General features: G+C 39.1%; 1 protein-coding gene across 2 annotated transcripts in view; it reads left to right on the forward strand.

Moving 5' to 3' along the window:
* The window catches only part of UGT8 (UDP glycosyltransferase 8), a 98,072-nt gene that overhangs the window by 15,381 nt on the left and 67,589 nt on the right, over window positions 1–15,102 (forward strand). For both annotated transcript variants that reach the window (XM_060012927.1, XM_060012926.1), the window contains exon 2: window positions 572–734. The gene's annotated coding sequence lies outside the window, so the exon portion shown is untranslated. The remainder of the gene's footprint in view (window positions 1–571; window positions 735–15,102) is intronic.

Raw genomic sequence — 15,102 nt, forward strand, 5'->3', positions numbered from 1 at the left:
ATCAAGTTGATTGTGGAGATTTAATCTGCTGCTCTTGAGGCTGCTGGGAGAGATTTCCTTTTCTCTTCTTTGTTCGCCCAGCTCCCGGGTTTCGGCTTTGGATTTGGCCCCGCCTCTGCGTGTAGGCCGCTGGGGGGCGTCTGTTCTTTGCTCGGACAGAACAGGGTTAAAGGAGCCACTGATTCAGGGACTCTGGCTCACTCAGGCCAGGGGGAGGGAGGAGCACGGATGCGGGGCGAGACTTCGGCGGCAGAGGCCGGCGTGACGTTGCACCAGCCTGAGGCACACCGTGCATTCTCCCGGGGAAGTTGTCCCTGGGTCCCGGAACCCTGGCAGTGGCGGGCTGCACAGGCTCCCCGGAAGGGAGGTGTGGATAGTGACCTGTGCTCGCACACAGGCTTCCTGGTGGTGGCAGCAGCAGCCTTAGCGTCTCATTCCCTTCGCTGCGGTCTGCGCTGTTAGCCGCGGCTCGCGCCTGTCTGTGGAGCTCCTTTAAGCAGCGCTCTGAATCCCCTCTCCTCGCGCACCTGGAAACAAAGAGGGAAGAAAAAGTCTCTTGTCTCTTCGGCAGGTCCAGACTTTTTCCCGGACTCCCTCCTGGCCAGCCGTGGCGCACTAAGCCCTGCAGGCTGTGTTCACGCCGCCAGTCCTCTCCCTGCGCTCCACTGGAAGCCCGAGCCTCAGCTCCCAGCCCCGCCCGCCCCGGCGGGTGAGCAGACAAGCCTCTCGGACTGGTGAGTGCTGGTCGGCCCTGATCCTCTGTGCGGGAATCTCTCCGCTTTGCCCTCCGCACCCCTGTTGCTGCGCTCTCCTCCATGGCTCCGAAGCTTCCGCCCTCCGCCCCCCGCAGTCTCCGCCCGCGAAGGGGCTCCTAGTGTGTGGAAACTTTTCCTCCTTCACAGCTCCCTCCCACTGGTGCAGGTCCTGTCCCTATTCTTTTGTCTCTGTTTATTCTTTTTTCTTTTGCCCTACCCAGGTACGTGGGGAGTTTCTTGCCTTTTGGGAGGTCTGAGGTCTTCTGCCAGCGTTCAGTAGGTGTTCTGTAGGAGTGGTTCCACGTGTAGATGTATTTCTGGTGTATCTGTGGGGAGGAAGGTGATCTGCGCGTCTGACTCTTCCGCCATCTTACCCCTCTCACCCTTCCTTTGTTTTTAAATGAAATGTTCTGTATAAACTGATGTATCATTTAGTTAAAACAGAAGAAAAAAGTTGGTCTGTAGAAAGGTTATATATAGTTCTTTGAACTCATCATTATAAAATTAATAATTGTTTAGTAGATTTTTCTTTTAAAATTTACCTGGGGCTTCTAATGGATGGAAGTGTATTCACAGCTAATTCTAAGAAAGGCTAATAAGAGGAAATAATGACAGAGATAATTGTTATTTAGTTTCGGGTTTTTTTTTTTTTTTTTTTTTTTTTTTTGTGGTACGTGGGCCTCTCACTGTTGTGGCCTTTCCTGTTGCGGAGCACAGGCTCCGGACGCACAGGCTCAGCGGCCATGGCTTACGGGCCTAGCCGCTCCACGGCATGTGGGATCCTCCCGGACCGGGGCACGAACCCATGTCCTCTGCATCGGCAGGCGGACTCTCAACCACTGCGCCACCAGGGAAGCCCTATTTAGTTTTTAATTTGGATTTATATTTGAATATAAATATGGCTGATGTCAAGGAATAGTAGTTGGAAAAGAGAATGATTACACATATTAGGAAGCTGTGACTTCAGAAGCATTTAAATGCTCCCTTCTCCCCCCACCCCCCAGTTAAGACGTTTTATAGCGATTAGCCAGAAGCACAGGCTGAGTTCTTTTCCCTCTTACCAAAGTTCTCTGGTTCAGAATGTCTCCTCTTCCATCTCTTCTGGGCAGGGCAGTAGGAGTAGGAATAGGAATAAGAATAGATTTCAAGAAATCTCTTCAAAGAAAGGAAATCAATGGGTTAGGAAAGAATATTATTAATAAGAAGTGATGCCTGACTCTTATTTGCCAGTTTTAAATAATTCTTGAGAGCATTGAGAGGTGATTGTTATTTTGACTAGCATATGTTTTAGAGTATACTTTTTGTTCACATTTCTAAACAATGCTAAATATGCAGAAACAAGGGCCTCTGGCTGTCCTGCTCCCTCTTTTTGCTCTCTCACTGTTTCATTTGTCTGCCTTTCTGGAGATAATGTCCTTGCCTTTGGTGGGGAGTTCAGAAGAGAAATCCCAGTGAATGGCTTGCAAATTGTCAGTAGGAATGTGGGTAGAGGTGTGTTTGGGGGGCTGGGGGAGGGGGGTAGAGTCTGCCCATCAGTAGAGTAGGATCTAGTCATTTTATTCAGATCGTCCTGTATAGTAGTTGTCCAGCCTCTATACGAGCCCAACTGCTTTATGCTTTCTCATCATTATTTTTACCAGTAAAAGTAATTTAGCTTATCATTTTGATACTACATAAATGCAGTACTACTCTTATTCCTACTCTGCTCACAAGGCATGGAAGGGGAGACACTTTGAACCAGACATGTTGAATTCCTGGAGGTTTGTCTAGTGAGCATCTGTAACATATAAGGATTAATCCAGGGACTTCCCTGGTGGCACAGCGGTTAAGAATCCGCCTGCCAATGCAGGGGACGTGGGTTGGATCCCTGATCCGGGAAGATCCCACATGCCACGGAGTATCTAAGCCCGTGCACTATAACTACTGAGCCTGCTCTCTAGAGCCCGTGAGCCACAACTACTGAGACTGTGCTCTAGAGCCCGCAGGCCACAACTACTGAGCCCATGTGCCACAACTACTGAAGCCCGCGAGCCTAGAGCACATGCTCCGCAACGAGAGAAGCCACTGCAATGAGAAGCCCGCACACCGCAACAAAGAGTAGCCCCCACTCGCCACAACTAGAGAAAGCCTGTGTGCAGCAACAAAGACCCAACACAGCCAAAAAAAAAAAAATGAAAGAATCCAACCATTCGTTCACAGGCAGCCTATTATATGATAGAAGTCTTCTGCCATAGAGCCAAAATACACGGTGGCTTTTCAAATCTAGTATAAAATTGAAAGGTTTTTATGTATAAAAGTGTAAGAAGGTCATTAGTAAGGCTTTTCAAAGACTGCTGATTTGCTTTGTGGATCCCAGAATTCAAGAAAAAGCCTGTTATCTGGCATGTGGCAGTGGCAACTTGGGAGAGTCTTTATGTGGTATAGATAAGAGATACTGGATTAGGACCCAGGAAACCTGAGTGCTAGTTCCGACTCTGCCAATGAGTAACTATGAACTAGCCAAATGATGCTTGGCAACCACCCGCTGGAGACCTTGTCCCTTTCTCTACGAATGAGAGGGCTTGGACTCAGTTATCTTTAGTTTTTAAATTGGGACTGATTTATTACATAAAATATGAAAATACATATTTTAACATATAGTTGGCATCATTTCATAACAAGCATATTATGTGTGCAAGACTGTTAACAATGGCAGTGATATACAAAATACTTCCTTAGACTTGACTCATTGTGTTGACTATCAAGTCTAATCCTAGATGCTTAGAAGCCACAAAACTACATTTTTACTTGTTTGTAAGGGAGTATCAGAGAAATGCATTCTCAGCCTACCAAAATCTTCCTCTTCTGGAGAACAATATAAGGTTGCTGTTTTATCTGATCCTCCATAACAACCTTCTCTTTGTGATTTGACTAGCGTTTTATGAGACAGCAGTGGGGAAGTTTGCTATTTGTTCACTCTACAGGACTTGCAAGGAACTGAATAGGGAAATATCCAGAATTATTTTAAGTTTGTTTTTTGGTTATATTTGGCCAGACATTTTGGGTCCCAAAACATGTTTAAGTTATCACATGGGGATTTATTTTGTGACTCTTATAATGTTAATGTAGATAATGTTAAAAATTCACTTAAACTAGTGATATTAAACAAAGGATATTATTAATAATAAGAGAAACAATCCCATGATCTTTTGTGATCCTAGTACATTTTCGAAGCCTTAAGATTCTCTAAGAAATGGTGTATTGAAAAGCTGTTTCCCACACATGTGATTTTGTCCCATTGTGGGAGAAGATAATTTGATCTGCATTTCCTCCACATTCATTGTGGTATTCTGCTAATTAAATCCCAATGAAAGAGTTATAAAAAGTCCTAATGAAACATTTTAAAACATTAATCAAACATCAGTTTTTTTTTAAGAAAGCATATACCTATGAGAACCTAAAGCCTCATACAAACTCAGTTGTACGATTTATGAAAATTTTCTCATTTGTTTAAGGATGAGATCAGAATCAAAACAAAGAATTTCCTTATTGTTTGCTGAATGTTGATCACATGATGCAGAAGCATGGAGATAACTGGTACCAAGCTGGTCTTAAGGAGGTGCAGAAAAAGAAATCCACACTGTATCTGTGGATATGGGTATCTATAAAATTGTGGTTTTTAAAATTGCAAACTTTTTTCTCTATCAGTGATTCTCAAAATGGTCCCTGGACCAGCAGCATCAACATCCCTTGGGAATTTGTTAGATATGCAGATTCTTGGACCCCTCCCAGATTTACAGAATCAGAAACTGAGGACAGGCCTAAAAGTCTGTTATAACAAACTCTTCAGGTGATTCTGATGCATACTAAAGTTTGAGAACCACTGATCTATGATACTAAATATAACGAGTTCCAGTTTTCTCATGTGATGAAAAAATTTCTAATCATTTTAGGGACAAAAGAAAAATCTAGTATAAATTTCAAAATGTTTTCCTGGTTAACACTTTTCCTGGTTAGTTTTTATAACCTAAATTCATGATACTGTATATTATTTACTAATTGGTTTTTTAGGGGTATTCAAGTATTCTTAGTTTTGCCAACACACACACACACACACACACAAGCTCCTCAATTTATTAAAAGACAACAAAGTGGGTTGGATTAGTTTACTTTTGTGTATTTTGCTATGACTTTGTGAAAGTGTAGCTCACTGGTTCTCAATATCATAATCCCTTGGGGAGCATCAAAAAGAAAACAAAAAACTCTAAGACCTAGGTAGGCCTCACCTCCAGAAATTCTGATTTTTAATTGATCTAGGTTGGGAGCGGCAGGTTTTCAGGCGTCTCTAGTTTTCACGGGCTCCCCAGATGATTATAATGAGCAGTCAGAGTTGAGAGCCACTGGAGTGGAGCTGTTTGTTGGAAGATTGGCTCACCTACCAGATATCAGTTCCTTAAAAAAATTGCATATTAAGTCCATTAAGTCCTTTCGTTATTTTAAGCAAATTGTCTTTTGTTTATGTGTGATTGAAAAACAATTTGTTTTCCAGTAGGTTATTGGTATTGTTGACTGGTTGACCTCATTATTGATCATGTTTTATTACTCTTCGTTCTACCTCTCGGCTTGACTCTAAATCTTTGCTTACTCACAGTGCGGTGTGCACACCTACAGCGTCTCGTGTCACCAGAGAGCTCGTCAGAAAGAAATCATTTGGGGCCCCATACCAGACATACTGAATCAGAATTGCATTTTAAAAGCATCCCTATGAAATGTGTCTTCACAGTAAAGATTCTCTAGAACATAAAGTTTAAAATCAGGGTGAATTTCATTTTTCTTCATTTTTTTTCCTCAGCATCCATTGATCTGGTCTTAACTACTTTTGTGAGCCAAATCATATCAGTCTCATTAAACTTATTCTTAATCCCATTTTTCAGTAAGCTTTAGAATTGTAAGCGATGTTCCAGACCATCTAATTTAATATCTTCACCTGGCAGGTGAAGCGAATTAGGTGCAGAGAAATTAAATAACTTGGCCTAAATTACAAAGGCTGTGGATTTGGGCGTCCATAGATGCATGCCATATATATATTTATTTTTTTCCTTTAATTATAGGGACTTCATGATAGGGTCACTTAAAATGATTTTATTATCATAATATAAACAACTTGAGATGTGAGCTACCTGAAAAGACAGTCTTAGGTTACCTAAATATGACACAGATCCAAAACACCAAAATTTTAAATACACATTGACATTGATTTAAATTATCCAAAGGGACATTGCTAATACTTTACTAATACACTAATATTTCAAATTCTCTTATAATTTGTATAATTTAGTGATAATGGTAAAGTAGAATATGTGATATTAAACTGAATGAAAATTGAAAGGTACCGCATGTCTTTATAAATTACTAAAACTGTATTCACACGCTCCTGAGAGATTGCAGGCACTTTGTCACAGGACATTTAAAAATACTTGGGGAGTGTTTATTTGTTTATTTTGGGTTCCTCGGGATCTGTGGTTGGGCATTGTCATTTTCTGAAGCCCCAGGACAGTTGAGCTTTATCAGGTCTTTAAATTTCAGATCCACACATCCACTGCATCACTTGTATTTCTCTTATTGCACATAAGGATTAAGTATGAGATCCCTGTCTCTCAATCTGGTGGTTGAATTGCATCAAGATCTCCAGCTGCTTCTTACAATTGCAGGTTTGGGGATTTGTCCCCAGACTTCATAATAGCCTGTGTGTTGAAAAGACCCTGGAATCTGCATTTTTAGTTAGCACCGTGGGTGTTTCTTTTGGATGTGAACATTTCAGAATCGTTTCATTAGGCGATTAAATTTGTGTTTAATATAGTTAAATTTAATCGCCATCATTGAGCATTAATTGGATACATATAATTTACTGAGTACTGAGTGCAATGTCGGTTGCTATCCATATGATCCTATTTTTCTTTTCTCTCTTATTTTCTTGTTTTTTATCTTACCTTCCCACCTGATGATTTCAGAGAAGGATCCCAAGTGGGCCTGGGCCAGCTATCACTGTTAAGCGAATAGCATCGAGTTTCTCATTACAGCTTCACTGCCTGTACTATAGATGTCTGGGAAGAGGTAATTGCAGATACTGGCAGTGTAGACAAGTGGTAAGTACAGCTAACCTGGAGTGTTACAACAGCAACAGCAACAGTAAATGACAACAAAAACATTCCCTACAACTTCTCCTTCAAAAGGAGGCTTTTCCTGTACCCCTTGGCACTCATCAGAGGACCAAGTGCAGAAATGAATTTTTTGAACTTTATTGCTAATGGTTTATTTCTTTCAGTAGTTTGCATTTCTCTTAAGCTGTGCACTTCCAAACAAATAAATGTCTTGAATTTTTCTGAATGAATCAAAACCATTAATTTAATAAAGTGGCAAATTTTGAAAATCTGTTCTCTCTTTTTATTAACTGCCAATAGCCAACCGAATGTAGGGTTTTTACCCAGATTGCCCTCTTGATTAATTAAAGGTGCCAGACCACAGCTTTTGTTTTTGGTGGGAATCATTAGCCAACAGCAGGTGGCCTTAATTTCCTGAATTATCTCTCCCCATCACCCACCCCAAGTCAAGGTGTTCCCACTTCACAGTGTGATTTTAGGGGACTCCTTGCTTTCATAGTTTAATTGCAAATAGATGGTCATAATTAACTTCAGAACACAAGATATTGTTTACTTATGAAAGATGAATGTTTAAACCTGGGCCGTTTAACAACTCTGTAGCAATAAAGCTGAGTTTTCCCCCAGTTTGACCACAGTTACAATATGTTTTTTCAGCTTTGTTTTCTTCCTCTCTTTGCATGGTGGGATGAAAGTGGATTAAAAATGGATATGAAGCTCTGCAATATACTAGATAATTTCTTATCTCAGTCTTACTCTCAATCATATTCTCATCTATAAATGGGAACAACTATTTTTGTCTTTATCTCAGTATAAAATGAGATAATACTCATAAAGTCTGTGACGCAGGGAAGGTACATTGTACAGCTCTTTTTACAAGCTGCTGTTTATTGGTAGTTTTATGTTAGGATATAGATTTCAAGCTATGGGGTGACCAGCTCCTTCTGGTTTGCCCAAGACGTTCCCAGTTTTAGTGCTGAAACTCTGCATCCTGGAAATGCTGTCAGTTCTAGGATGGTTGATCACCCTAGTGCTGGAAACTGTCAAAATAACAATGACTCTAAGAAGGTAGTTGAGTTGTCTCGCAGATGATGGTTACAATGGGCAGAAGCAGGCAGAGCTGATACTCTGGTTCCACAGTGTCAGGTGTCTTTGTTGTTACACCTTTCCTGGTTTGTACTTCTGTCTCATGGTCCAGGTTGTTAATCATTATTACGTCCTCATTCCAGCCAGCAGGAAGGTGAAAAGGGAAATCTCTAGGTGTATAAATTAGAATTGCACATATCACTATGCTTCCATCCCATGCCCATTTACTAGAACTTACTCATTGTGGCTAAAACTAGCCCCTAGAGAGGTTGGGAAATGCCCTTAGTCTTTTTGGCTATGAGCCAAGCTAAAGTAGAGGATTCCATTACTAGAAAAGAGAAGGAAAATATATGCCACAGCTGTCTCTTACATGCCCATACATGGCATCCAACGAATTCCAGTTTCCTTTCATATTCTATTGTTATTTAATAAGTGGTAATTTTCTTGGCCATTCACAACATTGCTGTGAATGTGTAGGAAGTTAACAAATAAGATGAAAAAAGACCCGTAGACTTAAGGAAAAGCTGTAATGAATCTGTGCTTTAACTTGATAACTTTCTCCAACTGCAGTATCCATTACCCCAGAAATTTTCTCCATGATTGAGATGTGTAACTAACTCCAATGCCTCAAGCCAACCAAAGCTTTTGATTTAGAATTTTATTCAGAAGTAAAGCAATAGATATAATTATAAATTCATTCATTTAAAATTAAAGGACAAAAATGAGGCCATTAGTGGAGGTGCCTGGGGTCCAGCTACGTATCCTGGTTCAGAATCACAATCGCAGTCATTCATTCAGTAAATCTTTATTGAGCACTATGTGGTTAGGCAATGGGAATAAAACAGTCATCAACTTTTACTACAGTTTCTACCCTTTCGGAGCTTAAATTGTGCTGAGAAAAATAGATTTTTAAAATAAAATTTACATTTGTTTAAAAATACTAGTAATGGTGCCCAATTAGTTTTTACTTTGCTGGATTTATTTTTATTTTACTAGATGGCATTTTCCAAGGCTTTACTTGTAGAAGGTGCTTTGAAGAGAGATGAAATTACTCAACAATATTTCATATAGTACCAAGGTCAACCTGTGGTGGCAGTTGTGACTGATACATTTTCTCTTATTGCAGTCCACATAATACTAAATGCCAAGGAAACTTAAAAGCACAAAGAAATTCCGTTGTTCAGCTTGCTAGACTACATAATCCGCTTTGAGGGCTAAGTCACTCACTTCATTTTTCTAAATAGCCCAATTCACCACGTACAGACATGATCTTAAATTTCCCATTAGCTCTTGTTTTTCCTTTAATGTGAAAACACTTTGATTACTTCTTGTTTAAAATGATAGACTGTGAATCGCTGAGCTGCTGGGATGGTAGGCTGTCAAAACCTAAGTTCTTTCCTTTGGTTTATGTGCTTGTCATTTTTTCTTCCTATATAGTTCATCCTCATGTATGCTCAATTCAGAGTTATTAACGATCCAACTTCAAATAGAAAAAAACAGAGAAATGATTCTTTCAAATGGTGGCCAAAGGTGATGCCCCCACTTTTTTTAAAAAAATAAGTAGATGGAAATAGTAAGGTTGCCAGAGGTCTAGTATGGTGTTAGGCTCTGGTGTTTGCGAAAATGGGAGCAATATGGATTCATGAAGTCTATTTCTCATCTTTAAAAATCTCAGTGGTATGTTGGGGTGTTCCTGTGTTAAATGTTAGCGTATGTGAACCATTGTTGCTTAGGAGCAGGAACAATATATAGCTAATCTGATTTGTTTCTGGTGCTCTTAAGGGTTTACAACAATTCTGGGGGGCCTTGGAGGGATAACTTTTGTAAATGAGTGTTTTGCACATGCAACATTTAGGTACACCCCGATATCCGTGTTGTTTTGCCCCAATTAATTCACTCTTCAATGTTGAATGGCTTCCATATGGTGAGGGGTGGGCACACTTACTAAACTTGGCATGGTTTCTTGTCTTGAATGCAGGCCTAGGAATAATTTTTATGTAAAGAAGAAAGGGCGACTGATGTGCAAAATGAAATTTGTTTAGAGTCTTTGCATTGTGGATTTTCTTCAGTATTCTGGCAGTGAGGTACCGTCAAGGAGCAGTAGCATCTCAGAAGCCAAGAGAGAATTTGGAGCAGGTAGGGGATCAGTAGTATTTAGGGTGGGAGAGAAGTCCAATCAGATAAGTGCCGGGAAAAAAAGGGCATTTGTGTGAAAGTTAGGAGATATTTAGTGCCCTCGGCAATGAGTGTGCAGGACGAGTTGCGGAGCAGCCAATGGCAGGCTGTAATCATTTGGAGCGTAAGTAGGGCCCAGCAAGCAGAGACTGATGTTTTCCGACACTCGACTCCAAAGGGAGAGTGAGTGTAAGGCATGCTCAAGGGGCGTGTAAGTTGAAGGAATGTGTCATAAATATTATATATTTTTGGTAGAAAACTTGAGAGATCTGGAAATATATAAATAGGAAACTAAAACAATATCACTCAATCTGACAATCGAAATTTACTATTGATAACTGTTTGATATTTACTTTGTTGTCATTATAATCATTTTATGTATGCATATATCGAGTATATGTATGTAAAATTTTGTTTTCTTGCTTCCTTATTATGTTATAGGCATTTTCTCACAGTAAAACTGTTTTACAAATCATGGTTTTTGATGGTTCTATGGTTTTCCATTATAAGATATACCATACTTTGATCAATCCTTTACTGCTGGATTCTTAGGAGTTTCTGCCTGTTTGCTGTCGGAAGTGAATGCAGGGAATGTCTTCGTACATACATGTTGGTAATTCTGATTCGGGATAGCTTCATAAATGTAAAATAATGTGCCAGTTGTTTTTCAGAACACTCGTGCCGATTTACATTTTCACCAACTGCGTAAGACTGCTATAGCCTTGGCAAGGACTGAGCCTTATCACTAAAAATCACATCCTTGCTGATTTCATGAAAGAAGAAATCTCGTTTGTTCATTTGTTCAGTCATTCAGCAAGTTTTAAGCTCCTTGGACTAACTGGGAGGTTGAGTTCGGACTGCGTGTGGAGGGGTGACGTGCCCAGTGCCACCTGTAGGGTGCACGGGTGAGGAGCCATCTGCCACCTCCCATACGCCAACATTAGGAGGGTTTTAGCCCGAGTTATCAGCTCTCACTGCTCGTTAGGCAGGTTATCCACTTTTTCTAGAGAACGGATCTTCATTTTTACTTCTGGGGGTAAATGCAGCAGCCCCTGCTTTGCCTCTTCGGGAGTGAAGGGGAGATGTGATGGATGGGAAGCGCGTTCAGTCCCTCTTGAGAGAGCGCCTCCCCTTCATTTCTTGCTCTTCCCCCCCTGCGCTTGCTCTTCCAGTGTCCTCTCAAGCTCTCAGCCATTCTGGAAGCAGTTTTCATCCTTGCTGCAGGCTTTCCCTCTGTGTGTTCTGGGCCATGACTTCCTGCATTCTTTTCTCTCAACAAGCTATTTGTCAAATTTTTGACACAAACGGTGTCACAGCTCCATTCCGCTGATGACTGTAGTTTTGCCCATACCTCACCTGCTCATGTCAATTCTCAGAGGTATTAGGTATTTATTCCCTTTTATATTCTTTACTTAACTCCAAAGGAGCTTTGGGAGGAAAGGAGTAGAAACACTTGGGTTCGGTCAGCCCTCCTGGACTGGAAACCTTTGCACTAGATGTTTTAAACATTCTAAAAATATTGAATGATTATGTAATAGAATCGAATAATAGTGATTTTTTTCCTTTGCTTTATGCTCAGAATTATCTTTCACTTTCCAGAGATCATTTAAAGCTCAACACTCTTAACGGCTTTATAAGAAAAAAAAATTTTGACATTATTCTGTCTGATTTACTTTGGGGAAACTCTAAGGTAAAAAATGTAGTGATTTTGTTTTGCAAATATAAAGCCAGTTTTTCACATTTCATATTGAGTGAGTTGTTCTTTCTTCGTTTACTTGTACTTCCTTCATCTCATATTATGTTCATATCAGGAAATTCTTACAGGCTGCCTACTGTGATCCATTGATTTGACTCAGGATTCTTGGGCTACTTCCGTAGTGTTTTTATTTTGTTTTTTTAATTGAAGTATAGTTGATTTACAATGTGTTAATTTCTGCTGTACAGCAAAGTGATTTAGTTCTTTCTCTCTTTCTATATATATATATATATATATATATATATGCACATCCTTTTTCATATTCTTTTCCATTATGATTTATCTCAGAATATTGAATATAGTTCTCTGTGCTATACAGTAGGACCTTCTTGTTTATGCATTCCATATATAATAGCTCGCATCTGCTAACTCCACCCTCCCACTCCATCCTTCCCCCACTCCCCCTCCTCCTTGGTAGCTGCAAGTCTGTTCTCTATGTCTGTGAATTTGTTTCTGTTTTGTAAATAGGTTCATTTGTGTCGTATTTTAGATTCCACATATAAGTGATATCATATGGTATTTGTCTTTCTCTTTTTGATTTACTTCACTTAGTGTGATGATCTCTAGTTGCATCCGTGTTTCTGCAAATGGCATTATTTCGTTCTTTTTTATGGCTGACTAGTATTCCATTGTATATATGCACCACACATATACATAGAGTGTTTTAATTACAAAATGTATTTTAATGTTTACCTTTCTGTCCCAAGTCATTACTGTTTCTTTTTCAAAAGTGTATTCTCTCTTCTTGCCTATTCTAACCAAGAAACATGGCTATAGTTTGGACAAATTCTTAACAAAACAAAGCCATCCAGTGGAATTTTGAGAGGAATTTATTCAGTGCATTTATAATATGGGAAGGATTAGCTTTTTTAGAATATCGTATTCCATTATAGTATTTCTATACACTTAGTATTATTTCCATGTATATCTTCAGGGAAAGACTTGCCATACTTAGTATAGCCAAAATACATATATCCTTTTAAATTAATTTTAAAGGTATTTTATATACTTTATTGTTACTGTGAATGAGATCTTTTTTCATCACATATTATTTAAAAAAAAACTTATCATTATTTTTATTAAGAAAAGAGTAACACGTGTCCAACGTAGAAAAAGTTAAATTACAATCCCTTACAATTCATACTATCCAGAAAAAAACCACTGCCCTTTGGTGTTTAGCATTCCTATGTATATATACGTATATATCTTTTACAGAGTGCTACATGCTATAAGCATGTTTAGTAACCTAATCTTGAATATCTTTCCATGCCATTAAATGTTCTTTCACAGGGTTGTTTCGGGGCTGCATTGTATGCATGAACGACAATTTATTTAACCAGTCTTCAGTTGTTGGGAATCTAACATATCTCGAAATGTTTGCAATTAGTAACAGTCTTCTCCTGCCCTAAATAATGGCTTCATGAAAATGCTTATAGAAGTTAAATGTCTATTATGTATATTGCAGGCTGTTTTTCTAGGATATCATGTTTCATTTAATTTTGTTTATAGTGCATTTAATACATCCACATCCTTTTTTTTATCATCTAGTTTATTTTCTTTTCATTATTTTATTTCAGGTTGCTTTAAAATTTTTTCTTAAACTAGTAAACTTTACTTTTTAGAGCAGTTCTAAGTTCACAGCAAAATTGAGCAGAAAATACATAGAGTTTCCATATCCTCCCTCCCCCTGCACATGCACGCCTCCCTCCGCTATCAACATCTTGCACCACAGGTACATTTGTTTTGATCAGTGAATGTTGCCACATCGTTATCTCCCGAAGTCCATACTTTACAGGGTTCATTCTTGGTGTTGTGTAGTCTGTGGGTTTGGGTAAATGTATAATGACATGTATCCACCATTGTAACATCTCACAGAACAGTTTCACTACTCTAAAAATCCTCTGTGCCTCCACGTGTTCATCCCTCCCTTCCTTGCAGCCCTTGGCAACCACCAATCTCTTTAGAGATTGCCTAAATCTCCACAGAAATTTGCCTTTGCCAGAAGCTTATGTAATTGGAATCATACAGTATGTAGGCTTTTCAGATTGGCTTCTTTCATTTAATAAATATACATTTTAATTTCCTCCCTGCCTTTCCATGGCTTGGTAGCTTCTTTCTTTTTAGTGTTGAGTAATATTCCATTATATAGGTGAACCACAGTTTATTTATTCACTTAACCTAAGGTGGTGTGCTTGGTTACTCCCAAGTTCTGGCAATTGTAAATAAAGCTGTTATAAACGTTCCTGTGTAGGTTTTTGTGCAGACATCTGTTTTCATCTCCTTTGTGTAAATACCAAGGAGCACAATTGCTGGATCGTATGGTAAGAGTATGTTTAGTTTTGTAAGAAACCGCCAATTTGTCTTCCAAAGACTGTTTTGCATCCCCACCAGCAATGTATGAAAGTTCCTGTTGTTCCACATCCTCTCCAGTATTTGGTGTTGTCAGTGGATTTTGACCATTTTAATAGATGTGTAGTGGTTTCCCATTATGTTTTAATTTGCATTTTCCTAATGACATATGATATGGAACATCTTCTCTTACGTTTATTTGCCATATGTATTTTCTTTGGTGAGGTGTCTATTGAGGTCTTTGGCCCCTTTTTAAGTCAGGTTGCTTGTTTTCTTATTGTTGAGTTTTAAGAGTTCCTTCCTTACGTATCTTGGATAACAGTCCTTTTATCAAATATGTCTTTTGCAAATATTTCTCCCAGTCTATTGCTTATCTTCTCATTCTCTTGACCTTATCTTTCTCAGAGGAGAAATTTTAATATTAATGAAGTCCAGCTTATCAATAGACACATTCTGATACTTCTGGACTAGCAAGTATCTCACCGTTTGTTGGTAGTTGCGTTAGTCATTCTGTTATCCATGAAAGAGATAGTTCTGAGGTTAAAGTGCTGTTGTAATCCTTCATAATGAACTTTGTATTTGAACAGCGAATACACGCTTGTGCAAATGATGCTTCTTTGTTGGTGATGTCTTTTTTCATGAAGACATATGCAGGCCTAGTAGACATTATTTTTAGAAGATATTTTATCACATGAATATTGGTATTTCTGAATAGTTACTTTTAGAATTTTTATGTACAGAATCTATGTCCTTTTTCTAACCTTATTTTGGTACAGTAGCCACTAGTAGTAATTTAAAGTCAGTTCCTCAGTCACACTAATCATATTTAACTGCTCCCTAGAGG

Source organism: Delphinus delphis, chromosome 5, assembly GCF_949987515.2.
Source record: "Delphinus delphis chromosome 5, mDelDel1.2, whole genome shotgun sequence".
Taxonomy (NCBI): Eukaryota; Metazoa; Chordata; class Mammalia; order Artiodactyla; family Delphinidae; genus Delphinus; species Delphinus delphis.